A 6,000-nucleotide genomic window follows, 5' to 3' on the forward strand; every position below is an offset into this window, starting at 1 on the left:
TAGCCCCTGAATTCAACAGTCCCCACAAGCTCAGACGCCTGGATGTTCATGAGCAACCATGGACACGAAAGCAAAGATGGGGATACCGGAGGAGCCTCCAGAAATCATGGGCCCAATCCTTGCTCTCCTGGCAGCGCCGGTGCCAGGGCCCACCTTGGTGTGCCCACACCCCCCTGGAACCCATCTTTTGTACCAACTCTGTTTCGAACACCTGCCCGCTCCCTCAGGACAGTTCCTGGGAAGCATGGCAGGTACCCTGGTGTCTCAGTGATGGTCACACTCATCTGATTTGCAAGCCACCGCCTCCGGCCCTGGAGATGTGTCAAAGGATGGAGCAGTTGCTGGTCCACTCCCCAGAAGAGTTCACACCTCTGGAACGTGTCGTCAGCATGAGGTTCCACCCCACCTCCATGTCCTTAGCTACCTCTGTCCCAAACCTCCCTTCAGCTCAGGGGCCGCAGTTCTGCTCCAGAGAGTTCCTGCCTGTTCCTTCCAACCAGCAACTGGGAATGCCCACATGGAAGCCCCAGGGCTGCCCACAAGAGGCCTGGGCACCAAAGAGGGAAAACCAGACAGCAGATAGAGGAGAGGATGGTGGTGAGCACCAAGCTCCAAGGTGGGGAAACCAGAGAGAGAGCAGAGAAGGGAATGCTGGGGAACCCTGGGCATCTGGAAGGCAACTCCTACCAGACCTTGAAATGGGGGATGATGCAGAGGCTGAGATCCTGGGGTGGGGAAACCAGAGATTAGTAATAAGTGAAACTGATGGAGATATCTTGACACCAGGGAGTGAGAACCAGGACCAGATGGGAAGTGAGAATAGAACCAAAATTCAGGAACTAGGGAAGAGAAACCAGAGGGAGGCTGGAGGTGAGAATCCTCCTGAAACCCAGGTGCACAGGGCAGAGAACCAGGAACAATTAAGATGTAAAATTGATCCCGAGGCCCAGACACCAGAGGGCGGGGACCAGGATGGGAATGGAGGTGAGGATGCTGTAGAGATCCAAGCATTTGAAAGGAAGACCAAGAAAAAGGCTGGAGGGAAGGGTGATGGAGAGATCCAGGCCCAAGGACTGGGGAAGCAGGGCCAGACTGGAGGTGAGAATGGTGAGGAGACCCAGATGCCAGGGTGGGGAAAACAAGCCCAGCATGGAGGTGATGATGGTGCAAAAATTCAGGCAGAAGAGAGGGGAAACAAGGACTGGGTTGGAGTTGAGGATGCTGTGCATTTCCAGACACCTGGGAGGGAGAACGTGGGAGAGGTCAAAGAAGAAGATGGTGTAAAGACCCAGGCACTGGAGTGGGGAAAACAGGAATGGGCTGGAAGTGAGAATGTTCCAGAGATCCAGACACCAGGGTGGGAGAACCAGGATCAGGGTGGAAGTAAGAAAGCTAGTGGAGAGAATGAGATAAAATTAAGACTTGATATTTCAGTGGGGAGGGGAAACCAAAATCTGAGAAAAGGCGAGGATGCTGGGGAAACTCAGATGTCTCAAAGGAAAAAACTCAAAGAGATCAGAGAGGAGGACTGGCTGATAATCCAGGCACCATGGTGGGGAAGCCAGAGAGTGGTAGCAGATGAAATTGACAGAGAGTTTGAGATACCATGTTGGGGGAATCAGGGCCAGATTGGACGTGAACATAGAGCAGACATTTGGGGACCAGAGAAGAGAGAGCAGAGAGAAGGTGGAGGCAAGGATGATACAGAAACCTGGGCACCTGAGGCAGATAACCAGAGACAATTAAGAGGTGAAGCTGACGTAGAGACCCATCCACCAGGGAGAAGGAACCTGGAGCAGTTTGGAGATAAGAATGGTGCAGACATGCAGGCACCAGGGAAGAAACGCCTGAGAAGGGTTAAAGGTGAGGTTGGCAAAGAGACACAGGCACTTGGTGAAGAAAACCAGGGCCAGTTAAGAAATGAAATTAGTGGAAAGATTCACCCACCAAAATGGAAGAACCAGGAACTTATCAGAAGCAAGGATGGTACAAATACTCAGGCATACTGGGGAAAATTAACAACTAAAATTAATGCAGAAGCCCATACAGTTGGGTGGAAGAAAGAGGAACAGATCGAGAGTGAGAACAGGGCAGAAAGTCAAGCTCTAGAGAAGAGAAACCAGAGAGAAGCTGGAGGTGAGGATGGTACAGAGACCTTGGCACCTGGGGAAGAAAACCAGGGTCAGTTAAGAAGTGGTAGTGATAGAGATGCCCATTTATCAGAGTGGAAGAATCAGGAACAGATGGGAGGTAAAAATGGAACAGAAATTCAAGCTCCAGAGACGAGAAATCAAAGAGAAGCTGGAGGTGAGGATGGTGTAGAGACCCAGAGACCTGAGAGAGAGAACCAGGGACAGTTAGATAAAGAAATTGATGGAGAGAGCTCTTCACCAAGGAGGAGGAACTGGGAGCAGCCTGGGGGTGAAAACGGTGCAGAAAATCAGGCATCAGAGAAGAGAAACCAGAGAGAGGTTGGAAGGGAGAATGGTACAAAGTTCCAGAGGCTTGCGGGGGAGAACCAGAAACCATCAACAAGTAACATTAATGGAAAGACCTACTCATCAGAGTGGAAGAACCACGAGCAGATTGGAGGTGAGAATGATACAGAAACTCAAATACAAAAGAAGAGAAACCTGAAAGGGACTGAAGGTGATGATGGCTCAGAGATCCAGGCACCTGGGGGGGATTACCAGGGAGAGTTAGGGAGTGAAATTAACACAGAGATCCAGACACAAGGGCGAGGGAACCAGAACACAGCTGGCAGTGAAGATGCTACTGAGATCCGGGAAGTAGGGAGCCACAGAAAGTGTGGAGCTGAAGATGCCGGAGGGCCTCAAGTACCAAGGGATAGAAAGAAGAACCAGGTCAGAGGAAAGGATGCTGCTAAGGCAAACCTCCAAGTTGACTGTGCTGGGGGTGAGGTACCCATGTGCAGGAAACACAGCTTGGCACGGCCCTCAGCCCTCACTGGCTCTGGATGTGGGGCCATGGAACAGGGACAGGCCAAGGCTGTGAACACTTTAGCCTCTGCTCCCGGTCCGGAGATGAAGCACCTGCCCCACCGAAATGAGGTCCTCCTGCTGGCCAGTGGGGAGGAAGAGAACCTGGCCAGCCAGAGCACAGCCCCTGTCCAGGGGCCCCAACTTGAATCCCAGAGAGGCCGACGAAAGAACAAAGATGTGGCTCCAGGGAAGGCCTCCAGCCTGACTTGGCAGCCCTGGAACCCTCAGTCTGTGGCCACCCTGGGCCTGCCCTCTGCTTGCCCCTCTCTCCAATGTGGCCCAGACCCCCAAGCTGCCGCAGCTTTTGGGGGCACTCCCACTGCCCTCGCTGTCCTGCCCAAGGGGCCAGTCCTCAAGAAGAGCAAACAACAGCTCCTGGATTCCCTCATGCGGCGGAAGATAGCACACCTGAAGTGGGGCCTCCCCCAGCGCATCCTGCAGTCCTATTTGCTCCTTAACGTCTTAGGACCTTGCCCATTGCCCGTTGCTGAGGTGAGGCCTCCCGGATTATACACAGGTCATGAGTTCCACGGGCAGAAGAAAAGTCTTTGTGAAGCCCAGGGCTCCAGGCCAGGCCCTAAGCCCCCAGAAAAGCCCCAGAGGGTTCAGCCCCCAGGAAAAAAGAGGCCAGAACTTCCTACACAGACTAAAGCCCTCGAGAAGTGTGGACTGCACTGGTCAGAGCCACAGGGCACGCCCATCCACCCTGAAAAGCCCAGGAGAGCCATGCCACCAGGTGGCGCCAGAGACCCACAGGCTATCCTGGAAGAGGCTCTTCCTAGGTCCCCATTCCCTGCTCCCAGGAACCCCAGGCCTGAAGCAGAGTCTGGGAGCTGGCGTGGCCAAGAGAAAGCTGGAGAGTCTTCCAGTGAGACCAGCAGTAGCAGGAAAATGGTCAGGCCAGAGGTCTCCCAGACGGCAGAGAGGGCTCCCAGCAGAGGGAGGACCCCATGCTCCAGGGCCGGTCACAACCACTGGAGGGAGGAGCGCCCCTTGTGGGAGGTCCCTAAGCCCCCCAGACGCAAACTTCAACAGCCCACATACTGGAGAAGAGGAAGTCTGGAGCCTGTGAGGGGCGGAGGGGCTGGGCAGCAGCCTCCCTCCTGTTCTGCAGACCCCTCCAGCTCCAAAGGTGGTCTCCAATCAGCTGCAGTGAGGCTGAGCAAGACACTTCTGAACAAGATGTCCCGGTCCCCACCGCTGGCCAAGTCGCAGCACACTGTCCCCCACCTGAGCCTGCAGGATCCTGATCCTTCCCTGCTTCCCCAAGCAGGGGACCCACATACAGGGGAAGGCAACAGTAAAGTTTGCACTTCTTCTTTAGAAAGGGACCTTCAGTCACCAGGTCACTGCAGTGCTGGGGCCTCTCTGCCCAAGACAGAGAGCCCCCAGGGTCAGGGGGCACTTGGGAACCCAAATGGGGCCCCATGGAGTCCACCAGCCCCCCAAAAGTTTGTTTTTATGAAGCATTTGAGGTCTTTTCTGCACCAGCTTGGCTTTAGAAAGTAGCCTGTGGGCCCAGAATCCTCAGGACATGGCAGAGAAGGCATAAGAGTTGCCAGCTCCCTTGCAAAGCCTCTAATAAAATTGGTTATTTGGACCATGGGGGTTCTGAGTTCTTTGACACACGTTCTCTGAGTGCCCCCTTTTGCAGTTGGGGATACTGTGTAGGTAAAGGCCACTTTTACCCCATGGTTCTGAAGGTTTGGGCTATGCGAGTCAGTCCAATGCCATCTCCTAAACACCCCTCCTCCCCAGCTCCTCACAGCAGGGCCCACCAGGGTTTCTATTATGGTCCTGTCCTGAGTTAATCCTGACTGGTGCACAACACTCAACCTCAGCTGCTTTGCGGTGGGCTGGTGTTCAGCTATTTATTCAGGGTCTCTTGGTACAAGGAAGGGAGCTGATCCCTGGGCATCTATCATGGATTGAATTATGTCCCCCCAAAAATCTGTGCATTAACTTGGTTAAGCCATGTGTAGTTGTCCTCCATTTTGTGATTGTAAGTTTATGTTGAGAGGATTGTAACACCACCCTTACTCAGGTCACCTCCCTGATTCAAGCTAAAGGGAGTTTCCCTGGGGTGTGGCCTGCACTACCTTTTCTCTCTCAAGAGATAAAAGGAAAGGGAAGCAAGCAGAGAGTTGGAGACCTCATACCACCAAGAATGCAGCACTGGGAGCAGAGCGCATCCCTTGGACACGGGGTCCCTGCGCCTGAGAAGCTCCTTGACCAGGGGAATATTGAGGACAAGGACCTTCCTCCAGAGCCAACAGAGAAAGCCTTCCCCTGGAGCCGACACCCTGAATTTGGACTTGTAACCTACCAGGCTGTGAGAAAATAAATTTTTCTTTGTTAAAGCCATCCACTTGTGGTACTTCTGTTATAGCAGCACTAGATGACTAAGACAGCATCTGCCCCCGTCCTGCCTCTGACCCTGCGTTTCTGCTGCTCGTGAACAGACTTCATGGACACAACATCCCCACTTCTTCCATTCCAAGTACTATAGCCATAATTACCTGTTGCTGTGCCTGGCCCACCTGTGGGAATCCTGAGGCCAATCACTTGCTCTAAACAAGTCTGAAACTTCTGAGCCAACTAGCATTGTGTCTTGTGATACTTCTGTTGACAGCTTCAGCAGGTGGAAAATGAAGCTTACGGGGGATAAATCAGTCTGGATCTGGGAATTTAATTAAAGCTCTCTCTTTTCCTTCTTCTGCCTTCCCTTTTTCCCTTCTCACTTTTTTTTTAAAATTAATTGTAAAAGTCATACATGATCATTAGAGAGTTTAGAAAACTCACAAAAGAAAATAATCCATAATCCCACCACCCAGTCCACATTTGGATGTGTCTTCTTCCTGTTTCTATTTCCATGCATTAAAAACCCACTGCTGTTAAGTCCATTGTGACTCATAGCAACCCTATGGGACAGCAGAACTGCCCCAAAGGGTTTCCAAGGCTGTTAATCATTACGGAAGCAGGCTGCCACATCTTTCTT

The sequence above is a fragment of the Elephas maximus genome, chromosome 4, assembly GCF_024166365.1.
Source record: "Elephas maximus indicus isolate mEleMax1 chromosome 4, mEleMax1 primary haplotype, whole genome shotgun sequence".
NCBI classification, from domain to species: Eukaryota; Metazoa; Chordata; class Mammalia; order Proboscidea; family Elephantidae; genus Elephas; species Elephas maximus.